This window comes from Benincasa hispida, unplaced genomic scaffold (assembly GCF_009727055.1).
Source record: "Benincasa hispida cultivar B227 unplaced genomic scaffold, ASM972705v1 Contig7, whole genome shotgun sequence".
In the NCBI taxonomy this organism is placed as follows: domain Eukaryota; kingdom Viridiplantae; phylum Streptophyta; class Magnoliopsida; order Cucurbitales; family Cucurbitaceae; genus Benincasa; species Benincasa hispida.
Window position 1 is genome coordinate 15,267 of NW_024065043.1, and position 26,302 is coordinate 41,568.

The 26,302-nt window shown below is 29.8% G+C and overlaps 1 pseudogene; it reads right to left on the reverse strand.

The window, feature by feature from the left end:
- Positions 1-14,789: 14,789 nt before the first annotated feature.
- LOC120069942 lies at positions 14,790-23,908 on the reverse strand (annotated as a pseudogene).
- Positions 23,909-26,302: the final 2,394 nt, after the last annotated feature.

A 26,302-nucleotide genomic window follows, 5' to 3' on the forward strand; every position in this document is an offset into this window, starting at 1 on the left:
AATAAACACTACAACGATGAAGGTTTTAAATAATAATATCAATGGAGTGGTTATAATAGTCACTCCACCTACTTAAAATTGCGGCCCCAAACAACCATGAAACTCAAAACTTAAAGGATTAAAAATGTATTATTTTAAAATCCGTGTACCAAATAAAAACTTAAAACTGAAAAAAAAAAGTATTTTTCCCAAAGGTAGAAATTAAATATTATACTACTCACTGCAAGCCAAATCTTTGCTCAAGAAGGTATGTAAAGTGCACCTTCATGATCTAGATCCATTTTCGAGCTTTACTGCAGGCTTCCTCATCAACTTCTTCTCCCAATAAACGAAGTTGAATATAGTTTAGGACAGTGCAAAGTATGCAATTTTCTCCCATAATCTGCAGTTCCCATCCACCATCTTCCTTCTATTTTAGCTCATTCAATGGATAGAGACGTCAATTACCAATCTAAAGATAATATATTTCATTTTGAAAATCAAAACAAGATTTGAAAAGGAATATATATATAAAAATCAAAACAAGATTTGAAAAGTAAAACCTTTAATAAGGAGTGTTTCAAGCCCTTGGTTCCAGTTGTATTATTTAATTTTATATAAGTGGAATTTTAATAATTATCTATAGAGATGATTAGTGACCAAAGACTAAGCTTTCTCCCAACCAAATCCAACTAATATTTTTCCCTTTCAAATAACTCCCATCTTTTCTTTCCAAAAATAATAATAATAGTAATATAATAATAATTTTTCTTGGTGTGTTTCAACGTGAAAGACAAGTGAGTTAAAAAAGTTGTCTTTTATATTTATTATGAAAATGACGTCCAATTTATTTTAATTTAAAATTTTGGGGCAATATAAACCTAAAATGTTAAGTCGTATTGTTAGAAAATTGTTAATTTCTAGGAATATTTAACTAAATTGAAATTTGAAACGGCTAAATTAAAACTTTAAAATATTATAGGACTAAGTTGTAATTATTTACAAAATAGCAATGCTTATAATTGAAGCAAAAATTATAGAAAATATCTTTAAATTACAGTTAGTATTGTATGGAAATTGTTAAAACATGTGTGATTTAGACAAAATTTGATACTTGCTTATTTATTTATTTAATCTCTCCCACAATCAATAGAATATGAATGTGGATGTGATTTTAATACTCGTGCGTAGACAATTATTATTATTATTATATTTTGTAAATATATTGATGTTTTTAGTTTAATAATATGTATAGTGGAGGGATAAAAAATTTAACGTCTTAATATATACTTTATGTCAGTTGAGATATACTCATGTAGGTTCTTAATAGATTAGTTTGAACTCATCTCTTCTTTGACATAAATATTTGTGCATGATAGTTTGAGATCATCTCTTCTTTACCATGATATCTTATGTTGAAGGTTATCCTAAGGAAGGTCCAAAGTCTATGGGCGAACTTATATTCAAGGAAATCGGGAAGTGATAGGGAACATGCATCCCAAAAGAAAAGTTAGACCTTCGAGTTCCAAGCATCCCAAAAGGAGAAAGCTTAGTTTCTACGTTTTTCTTCTCCCAACTTCTTATAGTGAATGATATTTTCCAAGTCTGATTACTTCTTCTTTCATCTTCTCATATGTCTTTTCTATCCAAAAACAATTTTCTTGATTTTGTTCCTTTCTTCGATGAGTGTACATCTAAGATTAGAGGTGGTGGTAACCTTGGGGAGTAACCAGCAATTGCGCTTTAATACTAAAGTCGTATCGATTTTTGCTTTCAAGGTAGTGGGACACAAGTAAAGGTGTCTCGAGACTGAGTATAGATCTCACGGTGTGAATTTATAAAGAGATACGTGAAAAAAGAAAAATGAAGTATCATATACCTCATTTTCCTCCGTTTTACCTAGGGCTAATTTAACTTAGAAAAATACGGCTAATTATTTTATCAAGTGATTGTTTAAATTTACCCAAAAGTAACACTTACTTTGGATAGTTAAACAATCTTAGTTAATGTTCATTAAACACTTTAAACTTTAATAAAAACTTGTATGCTTTTAAAACATCTATCTAATTCACCTTTTCATGTCTGTTCTTAGGTACGGGTGTTTCGTTTCTGCCAACTTAAATACCCCAACTTAGACAAAACTAGCCTTAGAAAAAAAGTCCCTTATAGATACATTTCCTACAAACTCAATCTTTTAATTAAATCAATTTAATCTTATTAAACTTATTTATAATCTCATTAGAAATGTGATCTTAGGTCTATGTAAATCATATTTTAAAACTATTTTAAAAAATGATTTTAACATAAGGTTTGCATGCAATATTGAATTATTGATTTTAATTTCTAATTTCATTAATTATAACTTTTATAAAAGAAATGAAATAAAATAAAACCAATTATTGCATGTTAAAGCATAATTATGTAAATTATAACAATTATAAAATAATCTAAAGGTAGACACGCTTTATGCAATTCCATTTCATTACTTAACATACATAACCCTTATATATTAAAGTAATGAAATAATTAATAACATACTCCATCCATACATTCAACTATATATTATAACACTTGTAAAATAAATGATGCATGACTATGTTACTAATGTGTGCAAATATATATGATAACATTTATATTATATGATCCTTGAGCATGCTATAGAATTAAATCATGCAACTATATATTATAATGTCAATGATGCATGAATAATGCATAACATATTGTGGGATTTTAATATATAACATACATTATGACATATAAATATATAAAATAAATCATACATCATATACATAATTTAAAACAATTATTGGACAAGGATTGGACTCCTAAATAATTAATTAAATTAAAACAGCACTTATATTAATTTAATTAATTAAAAACAACTAACTATTACAAAAAAAAAAAAAAGCCAACCAGTTCAAAACAAGCGAATTGGGTCTTGAACCGCACGAACTGGACCGCCAACATCCGAACCGACCACGGACCGCTCAAACCAAGCGAACTAGACATGAACTAATTGAGCCACGAACTGAACCATGCGTGAGCCGATTCATTCTTGCCATCTCGGAGCGTTGCAACGCTGTGATCTAGTGTTGCAATCCTACGGAAAGAACATTCCGTTCTGCCCTTCGCAATGTTGCAACGCTACTGTATAGTTGCAAATTCCTTTGATTTTCCTCCGATTTTGACCTCATTTCGTTCAGATAAACGCCGAAATGATCACGAACGATTCAAGACTTTCAAAATACAGACTCTATTGTAATTAATGCCTAAAAACAAAGGCCCTTACAAACCAACATTTGTAAAACAAAGATGTAAAACTATGATCCAATCCCGAAAAAAATCCAATAATTGCAAACCAAAAAATTTTTCATTCATCACATGAATCAATTTATAAAATGCAACCCATTAGAGGTCTATAGATGCATTTTGAAAAATTAAAAAAAAAAAAAAAAATGGGACAAAACTACGCTCTGATACTAATTGAAGTAACTGTAAAGTTTCGTAGCAGAAACAAGGATTGACCCAATTTTTATTTTCACATAACAATGAAATTACAGAACATAAAATTATGCATTAATGAAGAATTTACGACATGCAACTTTACGGAAAAAAATAGAGAAAGGGTTGGGAGAAATAAGTATCCTTGAAGAAACCAATTTCTTCACCAAATTCCTCCTCGAACAGTCACGATCCAAAATGGCCACCACCACAAGTGAGACCTCCGTATTCTCTTTTGGGATGAGAATTTCTCAAGAGTATGTGGCTTTGTGATTTTGGAAGAGGGAGAGAGAAAGATTTTGTGTAGGGAGTCTCCTATATGTTTTTTTAGAGAAAAAACTAAGATCTTTTGTGAAATAGATGAACATCACCCAAAAAAAAAAAAAAAAAAAAAAAACCACCCCTATTCCCACGTCTAATCAGAGAAAATTGGGGGAGGTCCCTTTAGTTTTGAAATTTTAAATTAAATTAATAAATTTAATTTAATAACTAATTTGTTATATATATATATATTAATATATATCAAATATAACAACAAACCTATAGTTTATATTGTATCAGATACAATATAACTTACAGTTTTATTTCTCTCATACGTGTATGGTATTTAATATAAATCACATTTATAATAAATTTAATTATACGAATCTCATTCATATAATTAATATTTAAATCATATTCAAATATTTATTTTCTCTCAATTAAACTTTATATTATAATGTATCAAATGCAATGCATCATATTAATTATATCATATATAATTATGTTAAATTAATTATATCACATATAATAAATTTCCTCAATTAATTTAACCAATTCAAATTAATCCAAAATTAATTCTCAATAATCCCAGTTGAGCTACAGAAGAGAACTTATGGACTTGTAGATTGAAACTTCAATTGTACTTGAATAATTAATTAAATTTCTTTAATCAAATTATTCAACATCCATTAATGGCGGGCCACTCTAGTAAAGACCGACAAATTAATTCTTCGCACTACAAATATATTTTTGTGTCCATTTAGTATATCTAGTCAACTGCACGATGACCCTTCACAAATTCCTCGAAAGTACAGCTGGACCAAAAGTACCAGCGGTCCATCTAATGAACAATAAGTCATAGTCCAACTATGACCATACTCTTTTGGGGCCAAGAGAGGGTGTGGTGCCACATTGTTCAAGCCCCGAAATCAGCCTTTAAGGGAGTAATTTATCTACTTACCCAGACATCAGGAAAAGAATGAATTCCGTCTTGTGTAGTTGTATTCTCAACTTCTCAATCACACAAATTCCCAAGATGGTAGACTTATTGAGTCGGTGATCTGGCCACCATCACACATACAAATCAATGGAATGCCTTCATGCGAAAGAATTCACAACTCATTTAGGATTCAGGTCATGTCATCTAAGGATATATTGATATTGATCTATACAAACACCATTCGTAGGGGGACACTCACGATGCCGCGAGGCCGAGTATAAATCTCACGATGTGAACTTTTAGAGAGAAACGTGAAAATGATAAAATGAAGTATCATATATCCCATTTTCCTCCCACTGGGTGTTTTACCTAGGGTTAATTAACTTGAAAAAATCCGGCTACTGATTTTAACTAAGTGATTGTTTAATTTGCTCAGAAATAACATTTTCTTTGGATAGTTAAACAATTTTCATTAAAGTTCATTAAACACTTTAACAAACGTTAACCAATAATTGGATGTTTATAACAAATCTATCTAATTCACCTTTCTAGGTAAGTTTCTAAGTAGGATGTTACGTTTCAGTCAACTTAAACACCCCAGCCTAGACAGAACTAGCATTAGACAAAAGGTCTCTTATAGATACATTTGTTACAATGTTAATCTTTTAATTAAAACCAATTTAATCCTATTAAATCGGTTAAAAGATTAAATTAAATTTCTAATCTCATTAGAAATTTGATCTTAGGTCTATATGATTCAAATTTTAAAACTATTTTAAAAAATGAATTTAACCTAATGTTTGCATGCAATTCTAATTTATCGATTTTAATTTATAATTTCATTTTGTTATAATAATTATAAGCAAATGAAATAAATTAAAACCTTACATGACATCCACTGATATACTTAGTAAATTATAACAATTATAACTTACCTAAGGTAATGTCATGTATCATGCAAATTTATTTTCTTACTAATATACATAACAATTATATAATAAATTAATGAAATTATTATAACATACTTTAAACATACATTCATACTATATATTATAACTCTTATAATATAAATCATGCATATATATGTTATTAATGCATGCATACATATATTATAACATCTATACTACATGATGCATGAGCATGCTATAAAAATAAATCATGCAACTAAATATACATTATAACATTTATAATATAAATGATGCATGAAATTAAATGCATAACCTATAGTGGGATTTTATACTATGGCATACATTATGACATATAATAATAAAAATTAAATCATACATCATATGCATAATTTAAAGGCAATTAATGGACTGGGATTGGACACTTGAAAAAAAAACTAACTATTACAAATTAATAGTCATTCGGTTCAAAACAGGTGAATTGGGCCTTGAACCACTCGAACCAGACTACGAACTACTCGAACCAGCCATGAATCGTTCCAGAAGAACCCATAAAACTCAAACTTGAGAACCCACAAACTGAACTGGACCAGCAAACCACGAACTGCGCGTGAACTGGACCTGGATCATGCATCTTCTTTGTCTTGGAGCGTCGAGACGTCGTGCCATAACGTCGCGATGCTACGGAGATGACTTTCGTCTGCCGCATCGCACCATCGCAATGCTACGGCACAACGTCGCGACCCTACTGTACAGTCGCCCACTGTACAGTTTCGAACTCCTTCAGAACGCTTCCGATTTTTGCCTCATTGACTCCAAAAATCGACCAAGAAACAGCACGAGTGACTCAAAACTTAAATATACAAACTAGATAACAATTTTATGCCCCAAACTATGGGCCCTTACAAAAAAAATTTGTAAAAAAGAAGCAATAATCTAAATTTCAAATCTCGAAAAACATCCATAATTGGAAAACCAAACACATTCACAAAGATTCATCAAATGAAAATTACACAATGCTTAAATCCCACTAGAAATTTTAAAAATATTTTGACACTTTGGAAAAATTTAGGCCAAAAAACCTGGCTCTGATACCAATTGAAGGAAACGTTGAAAGTTCTTGAGCGAAAAACAGGATTGGACCCAAAAACCCTAACTTAGAGAATATGAACTTTACAGCAAACATACAGAAAAATTATGCATTTGATTAAAATACAACATATTTGGAGAAATTATAGAAGAAAAAAGGGGTTTAGAAAACCTTTGAAGACCGATCTTCAAATGAAATCTCTCGAATCGATAGGAACACCACCACGATGGAAACCTCTATATTCTCTGGCTGAGAATCCAGGCGTTTTGTAGACTCTGACTATTTTGGATTATGGAATTTGAGAGAGAAGAAAGGAGGAGGAGAATTTAGTGATTGTGAAGGATTGGAAAAATTACAGGACCTTTTTGTAAAAGGCACATAGAGGAAGAAGATGAAGAAAACTGTTTTACTCTTCTCACTATCACATTGTAGATAGAAAAAGGGGGAGGGAGTTCCCTTCCTAAAATTATTTTAAAAAGTCAAAATTAAAAAATAAAATAAATTTTAATAAAAACTTTAATCTATATTTATATGATAACCATGTTGTCATGTAATATATATTAAACTATATATTTATCAAATATAAGATATAATCTATAGTTTAATATTGTATCCAATACAATATAGCCTATAGTTTAATTTTATCAACAAAGAAATTTAATATAAATCCCATTTATATAAAATTTAATTATATAAATCCAATTCATATAATTAATATTTGAATCATATTCAAATATTTATTTTCTCTCAAATAAATTTTATAACGTATCAAATACATTATCGTAATTATATAATATAGAATTAAATTAGAATAATTATATCACATGTAATTAATTCCCTCAATAAATTTGAACTTAATAAAAAAATTGATTCTTATTAACTCTCGTTGAGCTACAGAGGGGGATCTCATGGACCTGTAGTTTGAAGCTCCAACGGTATGTGAATAATTAAGTAAACTCATTTAATTAAATTATTCACCTTCCATTAATTTTCGGGCACTCCACTAAAGATCGACAATTGTACTCTTCACACTACAAATATATTTCTTTGTCCAGCGGATATAACCAGTCAACAATACGATGACCCTTCACAAATTCCTCATAAATACAACTTGGCCAAAATTATCGTTTTGCCCCTATAGTTACATCTAACTCCTCAAGTACCACTAATCCCTCTAATGAACAATAAATCGTAGTCCAATTATGATCAAACTCCTCCCGGGCCAGGAGAGGGTGTAGCACCCCATTGTTCAAGCCCCAGATTCAGCTCTTAAGGGAACAATTTATATACTTATACCGACGTTGGGGAAGGAGTGAATTCCTTCTTGTGTGGTTGAGTTCCCAGCTCTCCAATCCACAAACACATTTCGACAAGTAGAAACACAAAGTTCATCCTTTTTGAAGTCATTCTTGACCTCTTGTACCAAAGTTCGTCCACAAAGGTACAAAATTCCTTTCCAGAGTTAGAAGTACCTTTTGAATCAAATTTCGTCCAAATTTGGACTTGGAGCACATTTCCACAAGTAGAAACCCATAGTTTATCCTTTTCCAACTCTTCCTTGATCTTTTGCGTCAAAGTTCGTCCACACAGTTACAAAACTCCTTTTCAGGGTTCAGATGTATCATCTGAACAAAGCATCGTCCAAATTTTATCTTGAAGTACATTTCGACAAGTAGAAACCTAAATTCGTCCTATTCAGGCTCTATTGTTGACCTCTTGTGCCAAAGTTTGTCCACAGAGGTACAAAACTCCTTTCAATGGTTCATAGGTACCTTTTGAACAAAATTTCATCGAACTTTGAATTTGGTGCACATTTCGGTATGTAGAAACCCAAAGGTCATCCTTCTTGGGCTTTTTATTGATGTTTTGTGCCAAAGTTCATGTCCAAAAGTACATAACTCTTGTCTAGAGTTCATGAGTACCCTTTGAACCAAACTTCTTCCAAATTTGGACTTGAAACACATTTTGACAAGTATAAACCCAAAGTTCGTCCTTTACGGACTCTGTTTTGATCTTTTTTGTCAAAGTTCATCCAAAAAGGTACAAAACTCCTTTTTAGGGTGCATAAGTACCTTGAACCAAACTTCATCCAAATTTGGACTTGGAGCACATTTCGAAAAATAGAAACCCAAAGTTCTTCCTTTTCGAAGTCTTTCTTGAGCTTTGTGCCAAAGTTCATCCACAAAGGTACAAAATTCCTTTCCAGGGTTCAAAAGTAACTTTTGAACTAAACTTCGTCCAAATTTGGAATTAGAGTGCATTTCCACAAGTGGAAACCTAAAGTCCGTCCTTTTCGAAATCTGTCTTGACATTTTGTGTTAAAGTTCGTCCATACAAGTACAAAACTCCTTTCTAGGGTTCATAAGTAGCTTTTAGACAAAACTTCATCCAAATTAGGTAGGGGTGTTTCGTTTCTACCAACTTAAATACCCCAACATAGACAAAACTAGCCTTAGACAAAAGGTCCCTTATAGATACATTTGTTACAAATTTAATCTTTTAATTAAATCAATTTAATCCTATTAAACTTATTTATAATCTCATTAAAAATGTGATCTTAGGTCTATGTGAATCATATTTTTAAAATATTTTTAAAAAATGATTTTAACCTAAGGTTTGCATGCAATTTTGAATTATTGATTTTAATTTCTAATTTCATTTAATTATAAATTTTATAAAAGAAATGAAATAAATTAAAACCAATTATTTCATGTTAAAGCATAATTAGGTAAATTATAGAAATTATAAAATAACCTAAAGTAGTAACATGCTTCATGCAATTCCATTTCATTACTTAATGTACATAACCCTTATATACTAAAGTAATGAAATAATTAATAACATCCATCCATCCATACATTCATCTATATATTATAACACTTATAATATAAATGATGCATGACTATGTTATTAATGCATGCAAACATATATGATAACATTTATATTATATGACGCATGAAGATGCTATAAAATTAAATCGTGCAACTATATATTATAACATTTATATGTTAATGATGCATGAATAATGCATAACCTATTGTTGGATTTTACTGTATGACATACATTATGACATATAAATATATAAAATAAATCATACATCATATGCATAATTTAAAACAATTATTGGACCAAGATTGGACTCCTAAACAATTAATTAAATTAAAATAACACTTATGGTAATTTAATTATTTGAAAAACAACTAGCTATTACAAAAAAAGAAAAAAAGCCAACTGGTTTAAAACAAGCGAACTCGGTCTTGAACTGCACGAACCGGACTGCCCAACATCCGAATCGACCACGAACCGCTCAAACCAAGCGAACCAGACACGAACCAACCTAGCCATGAACCGAACAACGCGTGAGCAAGTTCATTCTTGCTGTCTTGGAGCATTGCAACGCTGTGATCTAGCGCCTCAATCTACGGAAAGAACATTCCGTTCCACCATTCACAATGTTGCAACGCTGTGCGGCATTGCAACGCTATTGTATAGTTAGGAATTCATTCGATTTTGACCTCTTTTTGTGCAGATAAACACTGAAATGATCACAAACGATTCAAGACTTTCAAAATATAGACTCTATTGCAATTAATGTCAAAAAACAAAGGCCTTTACAAACCAAAATTTGTAAAATAAAGTTGTAAAACTATGATCCAATCCTTTCAAAATCAAATAACTGGAGACAAAAAAAAAAATCATTCATCACATGAATCAATTTATAGAATGCAACCCACTATAGGTCTATAGATGCATTCTGGAAAATTAAAAAAAACAAAAATTCGGACCAAACCTACGCTCAGATACTAATTGAAGGAACTGTGAAGTTCCGTAGCAGAAGCGGGGATCGGTCCAATTCTTATTTTCACAGAAAAATGAAATTACAGAACATATAATTATGCATTAATGAAAAATTTACGGCATGTAACTTTACGAAAAAATAGAGAATGGTTAGGAGAAATAAGTATCATTGAAGAAACCAATTTCTTCACAAAATTCCTCCTCGAATAGTCACGATCCAAAATGGCCACCACCACAAGTGAGACCTCCATATTCTCTTTTGGGATAAGAATTTCTCAGGAGTGTGTGAGCTTTGTAATTTTAGAAGAGCAAGAGAGAGAAGAGAGAGAGAAGAGATTTGTTTTAGGGAGTCTTCTATATGTTTTTTTTTAGAGAAAAAACTAAGACGTTTTGTGAAAAAGTTGAACATGACCAAAAAAAAAAAAAAAAAAAACCCTATTACCACGTCTTAAGGAGAGAAAATTGAGGGGAGGTCCCTTTAATTTTAAAATTTTAAATTAAATTAATAAATTTAATTTAATAACTAATTTATTATATATATATATAACTATATGTTATATCAAATATAACACATAACCTATAGTTTATATTGTATCAAATACAATATAACCTACAGTTCTATTTCTCTTATACGTGTATGGTATTTAATATAAATCACATGTATAATAAATTTAATTATATGAATCTCGTTCATATAATTAATATTTAAATTATATTCATATATTTATTTCCTCTTAATTAAACTTTATATTATAATATATCAAATACATTATATTAATTATATGATATATAATTATGTTAAATTAATTATATCACATATAATAAATTCTCTCAATTTATTTGAACAATCAAATTAATCCAAAATTAATTCTTAATAATCTCAGTTGAGTAACAGAGAGGACTTTATGGACCTGTATATTGAAACTTCAATGGTACTTAAATAATTAATTAAACTTCTTTAATCAAATTATTTAAGATCCATTAATTGCGGGTCACTTCATTAAAGACCGACAACAGAACTCTTTGTACTACAGATATATTTTCGTGTCCATTTAATATATTCAGTCGATAGCACGATGATCCGTCACAAATTGCTTGTAAGTACAACTGGACCAAAATTACCGTTTTGCCCCTATAGCTACATCAAACTTCTTAAGTACATGAAGTGGCAACTCCACTCGAGCAAAGAGAGGGTGTGACACCACTGATCCCTGTAATGAACAATAAGTCATAGTCCAACTATGGCCAAGAGAGGGTGTGATATCACATTGTTCAAGCCCCAGAATCAGCCCTTAAGAGAGCAATTTATCTACTTACCCAGACGTCAGGGAATGAATGAATTTCATCTTATATAGTTGTGTTGCCAGCTCCCAAATAAAATGAATCCCCAAGTTGGTAGGCTTATTAAGTCGGTGATCTGGCCACTCTCACCCATATAAATCAAAGGACTACCTTCATAGAAAGGAGTTCACAACTCACTTAGGATTCAGGTCATGTTATCTACAGTCATCCTAATGAAATATATGTCACTATTATGAATGGTGTTATATAATGAGACTAAGATCCAAAGTTATTTTATGTAACTTAAACATATATGTGATTGACATAAAGGTAGATCATGTTTAAGTAATAATCTAAATGATTTGTAACATATGGATAAGGTTGGGTGCCTTAACCTGTTGACACTACATATACGACTCATTTTGTAATTGTTACAATTGTTATAAAGTGTTATAAACGATTTGATGTTAATCCTTCGTGGAGAAATGTGAGTGGAAGGTATCCTATACAAAGAGTTTGTATATGACCGGACCGCGAAATGATTAATCTATTAACATAGCTAATAGCATTAATCTATCTATTAACCTTGGATTTTTGTTATTGGATTTTAGTTATGCAATTATAAAAAAGTGAAATAACAAATTATTTTATTAATAAATCATTTACAAAATCACAAACCACCCCTTTAAGCATAAAACCCAACAAACCAAACCAACTATATCCAAGTAAAATCCCTCTCTCAAATTGAAAATTTAACCCATGCACATTCAATCAATGGCCAGTTGATCAAAAGATTTTACACCGATAGATTAGAATGCTATTGTATATTTATTAAAAAATTCCAAACATCAACAAGTAACTAAAGATCAATCCATGCTCAAATTAACACACTAGAATCAAAGAATTTAGGTACACATATTCATGAATTTAAACGATTCCTATACAAAAGTATACATCAGAACAAACAAGAGAAAGAATATATATAAATATGGGTGAATTGATCTCCCTTCGCCGACACAATCTCACGATCGACAAGCTTTTGACCTTCATCTTCGAGTTCTTGATTGATCTTCAGCAACTTCAACCTCCTTTGACATCTATCCTTTGCTCTAGGTTTAAATTTCACGAAGTCTTGATACCCCTCGGATGAAAAAACATCATTTAAAATAAAGCCTCAGGTCAAGGCACTGTGGTGCCATAAAGTCATTGCCTGCTTGTTCGAGGCGCCACTACGCGAGCACAAAACACCCTCTCGAGTTTTTAGGGCGCTGCATCGCCACTTTCTCTAGGTTTTTAGCCCAAATTTTCCCTCCCTTTTTCATGGTTGGCCTTAGAATCATATTTTAAATGTTCATTAATTAAGTTTACAAAACTTAATTTACATTTTACCACCTATTAAATCCTTTCATTATAGGAATTTATAAATTTTTGTATGTCAAATAAGATCAAAAGTATTATTGATTTCAGAAAAAGTTGCCAATTAATCAATATTGGGAGCCATTAGTCAATATTAAGGTTATATACGGGGGCTCCTCTTCTTGCATTGTCCCACTTATAACGAGGGTTCATGTTGCCTTGAGAACTAACATTCTTCCATTATAGGGTAAAGTCTCCAAAGTACCTCATATAATAAGTAGAGATTAAAAAAGGAAGGTAAATTTATGCATTCCATTCCTACGCTATAAAAAAAATGAATTTACAATGATAGTAAAACACAAAATTTTTAAAAATGATCATATTAGTAAAACACTAAATTTTTTAAAATGATCATATTTGTAAATAATTTATTGTGGTGACACACAATACAAATATCCAATACATAAATATTTTTACCACAACTAATTTGGGCCAAAGAGTTATACTTGCAATAAGATTCAAAATTAAACTATAGAATAAAATTAAATTTATTATATTTGAATAAGATTCAAATATTAAAATGAATTGGTTTCATATTAAAACTATAGGTTAAAAGTTAATATGAATGAGATTCATATTAAAAATTAAACTATAGGTTATAAGAGAGATATATATTTGTATAAAATTCAAATATATAATTAAATATTAGATAATTAATTTTTTAAATTAATTAATTATTCAATTAATTAACTCAAGTTAAATATAGAAAAATGAATAAAAATATTTACAAATATAGCAAAATTTCATTGTCTATCTACAGTAGATCGTAATAGACTGCGATAGATTACTATTTTTGTTTATCTGTGTCATGATAGTAGTTTTCAAAGGTAAGTTTCTTCTTCTCTGTAGAAGTTTTTTTCATACTCAACTAAATACATATTGATGTATGTTACTTCTTTTATGTGATGTAATTTTAAAATAAAACCGAAGAAGACCGATCACTCGCTTCCGCTGTGAGATTTGATCCCTTCAGTGTCATCTCTCTTCAATTTTTTTAATTTTTAATTCGCCATTAAATTCAATTAATATTCTAAATATTCATTAATTAAGTTTACAAACTTAATTAAACATTTTAAGAACTTATTAAATTATTTCATTCGTGTTGAACTAATTATAGTGCAAAACTTTATTTCTTTGGTTAATAAGATCCAAAAGGTTTTTCAATATGTCATGGGCAAATAATTCATAATAGACATTGATAAATTCTTATACGTCAAATAACATCAAAATACTATTGATTTCACAAAAAGTTGTCAATTTGTCAAGGATGAGAGCCATTAGCAAATGTTAAGGTTAGATATAGTGGACTCCTTTTATTGTCCCACACATAAAAGAGGATTTATGTTGTGTATTCTTGCCCCTTGTATGGTAAAGTCTCCTAGGTGCCTCGTACGATAAGCTATCTAGGATTAGAAAAAATAGGTATTAAGGCGTAGGCACAAAATATTTAAGCATACTATCCATACACTATAAATATTGAATCTACAATGATATCAAGACCCGAAAATTTTAAAAATTATTATATTTATGCAAATTACTCACTTGTGTGACATATTTACGAATATGTCAACTAATTTTGCCACGCCTTACAATATTTCGAAATGTAGGAGGTAGAGACTTAAGGCAATGAAACAAAATTATAATACTCTGCAAGTGTCCATAGGGGAAATACATTCCTATATAGTGCATAATGTAGCATGCAAGTGTCTATAAAAACTCCAGCTATTTCCTGCCATATAAACAACCTTTTTACATAAGAAATAATAAATAACAAGTAATTATCTATTGCAAATATAATTTTAATTAAAAATGAACCCACCTGTTGAGGGTAATCACCATCTTCCAATTGAGAGTTAATTAGCAGTTTAGCAGCACGATGGAGAGGAGTTGGATCCCTCCTTGCCTGCAACCATTATTAATCTCATACTTACTTTTATATGCATGTAATTTTATACAATATTATAATTTGAAGAAAAAGAAAGAAAAAAGAAAAAAAACAAACCTGTTGAGAGTGGATCAAAGCCATTAAAGCAAAAGAAGTTTGAACCTCACGAATAGGTAAAGAATTTTCTTTTAACTCAATTAGAAGTTCATTCTTGACCAGTCTCTCAATCCTATTTAAATTTATGTGTCTTAATCTTAGGTGTCAAAGATGGACATTTTTTTCTTTATGAGAAATTTTCCGTCTTTTATTCTAAGTTAACACGGTTTTAGATAGTTTAATATTAAGGAGAACCTTAGTTGCTAACTTTCTTAACACATAAATATTATCTTCGAGATTTGCAGAACAAATATATATTCTAGTTTTGTAAACGAACACTTTATTTACATTAAAAGATAAATAGTAGTTCTGTTCAAGCAAGCATTTTATAGAAATAAGGTTCCTTTCAAGCCTGGAACCATATATACATTATCTAATAAAATATATGATTTATGTAAACAAAGTCGAAGTCCTCCCACTGTCATAGCTGAGACGGTGTGCCCACACGTATCGTCATCTCCCCAGCCTCCAGTTGCCGCCAGGAACTAATTCTCTAAAATGAAGAACAAACATGGTTAGTGGTGCTTGAATCTATTATCCAGGTCGAATCATCATTCTCCAATAACCAAGTCTCCAAAACAAGTAAATCACATTTACCTTGCTTGACCTTATTCTTTTCTACCAAGTATTTGGAACGATTTCTCTTTCAATATCCTTCCTGGTTGCAATGGAAATAAATTTCCTTTGAAGCCTTGGCCTTCTTGCGCTTCTGGACAGCAGTTGGTGGGTTAGCTTCCTCTTTTCCACATTTCTTCTTCTTCCACTTTTTGGTGCCAGAAGAGAAAGACACGGACTTAGTTCCAGAGGTCGAACCTCTGAAGAACCTTTTAGAAGACGAGGCAACATTTGTCACACCCTTCTGTTCCTTGACTTTCATCAAAGATTGAAAATTCTGGAACTTGTTGAGCAAGGCGGTTAGGTTGTAGTCAATCCTAGGGACCTTTTGTCTAAGGCAGGTTCTGTCTAGGCTTAAGTACTTAAGTTGATGGAAACGAAACACCCCTACCTGAGAACCTACCTGGAAAGGTGAATTAGATAGATTTTCTGCAAGCATGTCACAGTTGGTCAAAGACTATGTTAAAGTGTTTAATGGATGATGATCAAAAGTTGTTAAACTGTCCAAGGTAAATGTTACTCTTGGGCAAACCTAAAAAGTCACTAAGTTAAAATTCTTAGCCGTGTTTTTCTAAGTCAACTAAACCCTAGGTTATAAAACACTCAGTGGGAGGAAGAGATGTATTTGATATGTCAAAGATTCCACTTAGATTGGAAGTATTGCCTGGAAGAGGAGTATGTCATTTTTTTAAACAAGAAATATGGCTCTCTCCCCATCCACCATTTTCACATTGAATTTTAAGTAGAAAATCCACAGCTTTCGTTATTGCCAAGAAATTTTCATATGTGTTCCCAGCTGCTGTTAATCCTTTAATGGCAAAATATGTACCATAAATGTGACATATTGTAGCATAAATGTGACATATTCCCCAATTTCCATACCATGATCCATCTTCTTTCTGCATTTGTTTGATGTAATTTGTTGCTTTCTCTATAAAATTATCGATCTCTTTCTTCTCGTGACTTGGAAATAGCTTCTTAAATAGAATTAGAGCTTGTATTGCTGATGATGTGCATTCTACGTATCTAATTTTATTGATTTCATTAATCAAACAATAGTATCAAAAATTAAATTCAACTATTAGAAGTGGGGGTAGGGACTACGGTGTGTGTTTAGATTGCCTTTTTAAGGATTTAATTTTGGAAAAAACAAAGTCAATTTTGTAAAATTTGTAGTGTTTGACAACTTAAAATGACTCCTTGAAAAATTAGTTTGATAAATAAGTTATTAACCATATAGTTTTTTTTTTTTTATTTTTTTTTATTTTTATTTTTTATTTTCGAAAATTAAAGCTTAATTATAAATACTTCTTCTATCCCTATTTTTTTTGCATTTTATCTACTTCCAATATTTATAAAAATCGAGATAAATTTTGAAAATTAAAAGAAGTAGATGCAAATCATTGAGTGTTTAAGTGAAAACTATAAAAAAAAAAACTTGGCGAAGAATACGACTCATGTATTTAAGTACATGCAAATCATTGTAAGAAATTGTGAGGAAATAGATTTAATTTTTAAAAACTAAATAGTTACCAAACTGGACTTTAAATCTTAATGCGAAGATAAGTGCTTTTGAATGATTAAGTGAATGTTATCTATCGCAAACAACAACCACCCCCGTCTACCGATAGCAACAATCCGCATCACCCCCTCATTGTCTGCGAGTCCACGACCACCGCCACCAATCACCACCGTCTATTGTCAGCAACAATTATTAGTGATCACCATTATTGTTCGTTGTTGGTGACCGCTACCACTTTACCGTCGACGAGGATCACCACCGATCCACCTACAACCTCATTTTCCGAATCAATTACTGGCTATCACTCCGCTAATTAAACCATTGACAGTGGTCAACCATTGAGGGGGGCGTTTAGAACAAAGATTATTATAAGATTATAATAATCATCTCTTGTTACAGTAAATACTATTTTGAAACCCCTAATTCAACTATTAGAAGTGGAGGTAGGGACTAGGGTGTGGGTTTAGATTGCCTTTTTAAGGGTTTAATTTTGGAAAAATAAAAAAGTCAATTTCGTAAAATTTGTAGTGTTTGACAACTTGAAATAATTCTTTGAAAAATTCATTTGAGAAATAAGTTATTGGAGTGAAATTTTTAAGCCTCGTTTGGTAACCATATAGGTTTTTTTTTTCTCCGTAATTTTTGAAAATTAAAGCTTATAAACAATCGTTCTATTTTTTTTCTTTTTTACCTACTTTTTACCAATATTTATAAAAATCGAGATAAATATTGAAAACTAAAAAAATACATGTTTAGAAAGGGACAGTTGCAAATATAGACATTAGACCCAAAGTATTAGCAGATATAACATAATGTAAAAAAAATTGCAAATATGGCCAAATTTAAATAAACCATATTATTTGTAGGAGTCTATCAGTGATAAACCATATCATTGGTAATGATAGACATGTCATATTTGCAATTTTTGAAATGATGTTACCCACTTGGTTATTATTCCTAAAAATTCTACCAATTGTAATTACCATTTTAGAAACTTATTTTCTAAAAAAAAAAAAAAAAAAAAACTTGGGTAAGAATACGACTCTTGTATTTTAAGTATATTAAAATCATTGTAAGAAATTATGAAGAAATAGATTTAATTTTAAAAAACCAAATAGTTACCAAATTGGACTTTAAATCTTAATGTGAATATAAGTGTTTTCGAGTGTTTAAGTGAATGTTGTCTATCGCAAACAACAACCACCTCTATCTATCGATAGCAACAATCGACATCACCACCTTACTGTCTGCGAGTCCTTGACCATCATCACCGATCGCCATTACTGACAACCACCATCGTCTACTGTTAGCAACAATTACTAGTGATCACCATTATTGTTCATTGTTGGTGACCACCACCACTTTGCCATCGACGAAGACCACCACCCATCCACCTACCACCTCATTGTCCGAATCAATTATTGGCTATCACTTCGCCAATTAACCACCGACAGTGGTCAACCATTTAGGGGACGTTTGGGGTAAAGCATATTATAAGATTATAATAATCACCTCTTGTTACAGTAAATATTATTTCAAAACCATCAATTAGCTACAGTAAACACTATTTCAAAACCCACATTTGCTAAAATATTTACTATTTACTACCATTTTTACTAATTTACATTCATCATTTTTTTATTCTTTGCTAAAGTGCTTACTATTTTCTTTTTAAACTAAACTAGTTTACAACTCAAACACATACTATTATAATCCAAACTAAGATAATCTACACCGAAACACAACTATTAAAACCCAACTATAATAACCTAGGAGTATAATAACCAACTTTTTGCTCCAAACGTCCCCTTATAGTATTTGAAATACAAATTTGAAGTTATTAATTCATAATGTTTGACAACTGTTTTTCTTTTATATAAATTTGACATTTGTAAAAGCATTTTGATGACAAACCAAAGAACCTAAGAATATTTTAAATCTAAATGGTTTTAATAAGAAAAAGTGGGAAAATTATTTTAAATAACCAAACTTCTAAAAATATTTACAAATAATAACAAAATATCACAGTCTATCTGCGATAGACTGCGATAGACTACTATTTGTATCTATATGTCTTATGATAGATAAAAATAATAGTCTATCGCAATTTATTACAGTCTATCACATATAGATATTGAAATTTTGCTATACTTATAAATATTTTAGTTTATTTTCTTGTGTTCGGAAGCAGTCCAAAAAAATATTTAAAAGTAAATGTATTTTTAAAGAATTCTGTGTTTTTAAGGCAATCTAAATGGACCTGTAATATTTGGTAAAAAAATAACATTGAATTATTACATACTCACGCTCCAATACTGAGTATTCGTAGAACTCCACCGGATTTAGTTTTTGAAAAATGTAGGACAAAATTTTTTTAATTAACATAAGACCTTTTTCCATTTCTTAACCCTTTTTTATTATTATTTTTTTTTTATTTTGGTGTGTGAAGATTTTAAGAAATTTTGTGTATATCTCACAAATTATTTGTTTACCTCTTACCATGAAGGTACAGTCCCAGTAGGCTCCCCAGGCTGCCATTCCACCATTTTTTGCCTAACAAAAACTTAGCCGTTTAAATCGTTTAATTACGTCATAAATGAAAAGATATCATGAAAATAGCAAAAAAAGCACATTATGTTAAATTTACAGACCTATTTTAAAAACTACAGCTCAAAATATTTTGAATTAGAATTACTATACCTGTAAAGAAAGTATTAAGTTGACTGCATCGAAAAAACATTGTGGTTCCATAGGATCTTCCACAATGTCTGGAGACATTGTTGAAAATATCAAACAACACTAGAACATTATTAATAATAAGAATTAGCACATTATTTACTTTTTTAAAATTTATACATCTTAAAAAAATTTGTTCATATTAATTATCATTAAATTTTATGCTGTAGAATCAGAAATTTGCCATCCATGATCTTGATCGAAGAATGTCCATCATCTTTTTGACATGTGGTGATACATTCTTTTGAAATCGCCATGAGGATTCTCTTTCATCTTCATATATATCATAAAAGAAATGTTATGGAATCCACAAATAAATAAAAAAATAAAACGTATATGAATAGAGATGGGCACATATATTTACATGGTTCATTAATAGTATGTTAGTTACATCCATAAATAGAAGGAGAGACCAAAATCGTAAATAATATAAATATGCCAAAAACGAATCCAACTTAGGTTTTGGGGGTAGCGTCCCCAAACCCCACTAGGGTGCATCATTCCTAAATTCCGACTTGCTAATTGGTCAATAAGATCCTCATACTTGGTCGTTTGAAGCGTCAGATATCCAATTCAAAATATTCCAATAAAAAATAATAATAATAATAATAAAACAAGGTTTATGAAATTTCGCTAAATCATGCTCATTAACAGCTCATCCATGGACAAGATATGTACCTGTGATTTGTTTATGAAGTCATGCCCTTTTTTAAGTGTGTCTGAGAATTCTTCATGAAGATTAGAAGCAAGAATTGCTTGAATGGCAAAGTCAGCATCCCAAGATTGGCTACCAAAGCTCTGGTCAGGTAGGAATATATATGAAAATATAGGGGCAAATATATATGTTTAATTTATAACATGCTTGAAAAAAATAAATAAATAAAGGAATAATATACTAACTTGCATCTTCATTCCATCTTCACCAACCCATAAGTAATCGTTGACTCTAGCAAGATGTTTCTTGTAAGCTTCACCATTAGGGTCGTCTGCCCAGCAAGCAATCATGCATAACGGCTGCATGTTTATTAGACCACGACCATGTCAATTATATAACCAATAGTGTTACTTACACTCCTTTCGATAACCATTTGTTATTTTGTATCTTGTTTTTTAAAATTATGTTTGTTTCTCCCCGTTTTTCTACCATAATTTTCATCATTCTTAAGAATAAGTTTTGAATTCTTAATCGAATTCCAAAAATAAAAGATAAATTATTTTTAAAAACCTATTTTTTGGTTTTCATAACTTATTACTCGGAGTTTAGAAATAACCCTGAAAAGTGGGTGACAAAATGAATAAACCACAGATAAATAAAGTAGTGTTTATAAACTTCATTTTGAAAAATTAAAAATCAATGCCCGTTTGATTACCATTAGATTTCTTGTTTTTAGTTTTTGAAGAATGTATGTTTTATTACAATTTCTTTCCTGTGATTTTCATAATTCCTAACTAAACATTTCAATTTTATTTAATTTTCATAAACAAAAATAACTTTATTCTTTTTCTTTTTCCTTTTTTTTTTTTTTTTTTTAAATTTTGGATTAACTTTTAAAAGCACTCATAAAACGTAGATAATAAAATAAATAAATTAAAAGATGGAATGAACAATGTTTACCAACTTAATTAATTTTCAAAAATAAAAAACTAAAACATAAGTAGTTCAGTATTATTAACCCCCATACTAATTCCACTAATCAACTAACTACTTAAGTTATGAGCAAAACCTTTTCCACACATCCAATTGTGATGTAACAACTACAATGATCTTCGTAATCAATGTGGAACTTCTTTATTTGGATAGCACGATTTCTGATTCTTCTGAATGCCCTGCTATTGAGAATTGGCTCTCTAAGGTATTGAAAAGCATCCCATACTAAATTTTGAATTAGTGGACATTCAAAGCATTTATCCTTCTATATTAGCAAGTGCAATCAACATATAGTGAGAGCCAAAAATAATATATAATACTATTCCATAAATTAAAAATTCCTCATCTCATCAATTGTTAATGGTGTTTTGAATTTTTTTAGTTCGATCATTTGTACCCATACAAACATTCGAAGCTATGATTGAGTCCTCACTTTTGTTAAATTTTTGCATCAATAAATGAGTAATGATTAGTCTCATGCATCCCCTTCTCATATATATATATAAAAAAAAATAAAAAAATACTAAAGTACATCCCGAACAATACATTTGTATGCATTCAATTCAATTATTTTTCTAATATTTTTTTAATCATTATTTTGTGTGAATATATGAAATAGATGCATAGAGATATATGTATTTTGGAATACATCCAAATATTATCCTAAAAATAATACAATTTAAAAAGAAATCTTTATTTTAAAGTATTTGAGTTACACAAAATCAGTGTGAATTAATAAATACCTTTGCACAATAATGTTGAGCTCCACTCCATTTAATGTTAGTGTAAGATTGAGTATATATTTCTTATCGTAGTTGTAAAATAAGAGAAGTGAGTGGTCCCACAAAGCGTTTCCCATATACGTATGACATTGGAAGATATGTCAATTGACAATAGCAAAAAAGTGCTCTAGATTCATAGCTACTTTTTCTATCCAAACATCCAAACTTCTAGTGGCATTGGGATTTTTCCCTCCCACTCTTACACCCCAAAATCTATATAATATTCATATGGAACTACTCACATTAATAGAAATTAGGTAAAAAGAAAAAAAGGAAAATTATAATATTGATCAATAAATTTTGGGTCTAGCTAACTTTTATTTGGTTCTTAGATTTTATAATATTACATCATTAGTCGTTACATTTGATTTCAATTTAGTCCATAAATTTCAAATTAAGATTTTAGTTTTGTTTGAATTTAGTCCATATATTTTAGGATTTAGACTATTAACCCACTTTCAATCTTTGGCATCGATTAATTTAAAGTAATTATGTAGTGAAATTTTTTAACTTTAATATTGATATAAAAAAAATTAGTAAAATTTAATAAATAATAATGCTATTAATTAATGGGCTATTTTCAAATAAAAGAAAATGAGTTAATTTATTTACAAATATAGTAAAATTTCACTATCTTTAATTTATTTACAAATATAGTAAAATTTCACTATCTATCTCTAATAAATCGTGATAGATTACGATAGATATTTATTTGTATTAGTGATAGAAATCTAACGTGGACTATCTTTAATAGACAGTGTGCTGTACTTGAAAATATTTTCAACAATTTTACCATTTACAATAATAACCCTAAATTAATTAATAGATATTAACGCTAAGGATGGAAAATGAGTGTTTAGTGAAAAATCAAGGTTAAGAGAATAAATATTGAAACCTATGAACCAAATTGAAACAAGACTTAAATCTCAAAAGTAACATCGTAACATTTTAAAACTTAGCAGGCGTCTGGGACACTAACTTGGTTATTATATTCAGTTAGTTATAATAGTCCATGAGTTACAATAGTATATATTTGGGATGCAAACTATGTTAGTATGGATAGAAAATAGTACACTATAACAAAGAGACAAAGAGAGGATGAATAGAAAATAATAACTATACACTACAACGATGAAAGTTTTAAATAATAATATCAACGAAGGGGTTATAATAGTCACTCCACCCACTTGAAGTTGTGGCCCCAAACAACCATGAAACTCAAAACTTAATGGACTAAAAATATAATATTTTAAAATATGTATACCAAATAAAAACTATATTCAAAATCTTAAAGTTGAAAAAAAAAAGTGTTTTTCCCAAAGGTAGAAATTAAATACTATACTCACTGCAAGCCAAATCTTTCCTCAACAAGATATGTAAAGAGCACCTCCATGGTCGAGAATCCACTTCCTTACTTTAGCACAACCATCCCTGTCTGCTCCTTTCCCAAGCAAACGCAATGCAATGTAATTTAGGACATTGCAAAGCATGCAACTTTCTCCCACAATGTGCAGTTTCCATCATTGAATAAAGACGTCAATTACAAATTTAAAGATAATATACTTCATTTTGAAAATCAAACAAGATTTGAAAAGGAATGTATATATAAAAATCAAAACAAGATTTGAAAAGTAAAACCTTAAATTTTGAAAAAGGACATCAGGATTAATTATATTAATAAGGAGTGTTTCTAGACCTTGGTTCCACTTATATTATTTAATTTTATATAAGTGGAATTTTAATAATTATCTATAGAGTTGATTAGTGACCAAAGACTAAGCTTTCTCCCAGCCAAATCCACCTAATATTTTTCCCTTTCAAATAACTCCCATCTTTTCTTTCCAAAAAAAAAATAATAATAATAATAAAATAAAAATTCGTTTTTCTTTGTGTGTTTCAACGTGAAAGACAAGTGAGTTAAGAAAGTTGCTTCTTTTATATTGATTATGAATTGACGTCCAATTTATTTTAATTTAAAATTTTGGGGCAATATAAACCTAAAATGTTAAGTCGTATTGTTAGAAAATTGTTAATTTCTAGGAATATTTAACTAAATTGAAATTTGGAAGGGCTAAATTAAAACTTTAAAATATTATAGGACTAAGTTGTAATTATGTACAAAATAGCAATGCTTAATATTGAAGCAAAAATTATAGAAAATATCTATAAATTACAGTTAGTATTGTATGGAAATTGTTAAAACATGTGTGATTTAGACAAAATTTGATACTTGCTTATTTATTTATTTAATCTCTCCCACAATCAATAGAATATGAATGTGGATGTGATTTTAACACTCGTGCGTAAACAATTATTATTATTATTATATTTTGTAAATATATTTGTGCTTTTAGTTTAATAACATGTATAGTGGAGGGATCAAAACTTTAACGTCTTAATATATACTTTATGTCAGTTGAGATATACTCATGTAGGTTCTTAATAGATTAGTTTGAACTCATCTCTTCCTTGACATAATATTTGTACATGATAGTTTGAGATCATCTCTTGTTCACCATGATATTTTATGTTGAGGGTTATCCTAAGGAAGGACCAAAGTCGACCGACGAGCTTAAGTTCAAGGAAATCGGGAAGTGACAGGGAACACGAATCCTAAAAGGAAAAAGTTAGACCTTCGAGTTTTAAGCATCCCAAAAGGAGAAAGCTTAGTTTTTACGTTTTTCTTCTCCCAACTTCTTATAGTGAATGATATTTTTCAAGTTTGATTACTTCTTCTTTCATCTTCTCATCTGTCTTTTCTAAGCAAAAACAATTTTCTTGACATTATTCCTTTCTTCGACGAGTATACATCTAAGATTAGAGGTTGTGATAACTTTGGGGAGCAACCAACGATTACGCTTTAGTATTGAAATCGTGCCGATTTTTGTTTTCAAGGTAGTGGAACAGAGGCAAAGATGCCTCGAGGCGGAGTATAGATCTCACGATGTAAATTTATAAAGAGATATGTGAAAAAAGAAAAATGAAGTATCATATACCTCATTTTCCTCTGTTTTACCTAGGGCTAATTTAACTTAGAAAACTACGGCTAATTATTTTACTAAGTGATTATTTAAATTTTCCCAAAAGTAACACTTACTTTGGATAGTTAAACAATCTTAGTTAATGTTCATTAAACACTTTAATAAACATTAATCAATAATTGTATGCTTGTAAGAAATCTATCTAATTCACTTTTTCATGCCAGTTCTTAGATAGGGGTGTGTCGTTTCTGCCAACTTAAATACCCCAACCTAGACAAAACTACCTTAGACAAAAGATCCGTTATAGATACATTTGCTACAAACTTAATCTTTTAATTAAATCAATTTAATCCTGTTAAACTTATTTATAATCTCATTAGAAATGTGATTATTTGTCTATGTGAATCATATTTTAAAACTATTTAAAAAAATGATTTTAACCTAAGGTTTGTATGCAATATTGAATTATTGATTTTAATTTCTAATTTCATTTAATTATAACTTTTATACATGAAACGAAATAAATTAAAACCAATTATTACATGTTAAAGCATAAATAGGTAAATTATAGCAATTATAAAATAACCTAAAATAATGACATGCTTTATGCAATTCCATTTCATAACTTAACGTACATAACCCTTATATACTAAAGTAATGAAATAATTAATAACATACTTCATCCATACATTCAACTATATATTATAACACTTATAAAATAAATGATGCATGACTATGTTATTAATGCATGCAAATATATATCATAACATTTATATTATATGATGCATGAGTATGCTATAAAATTA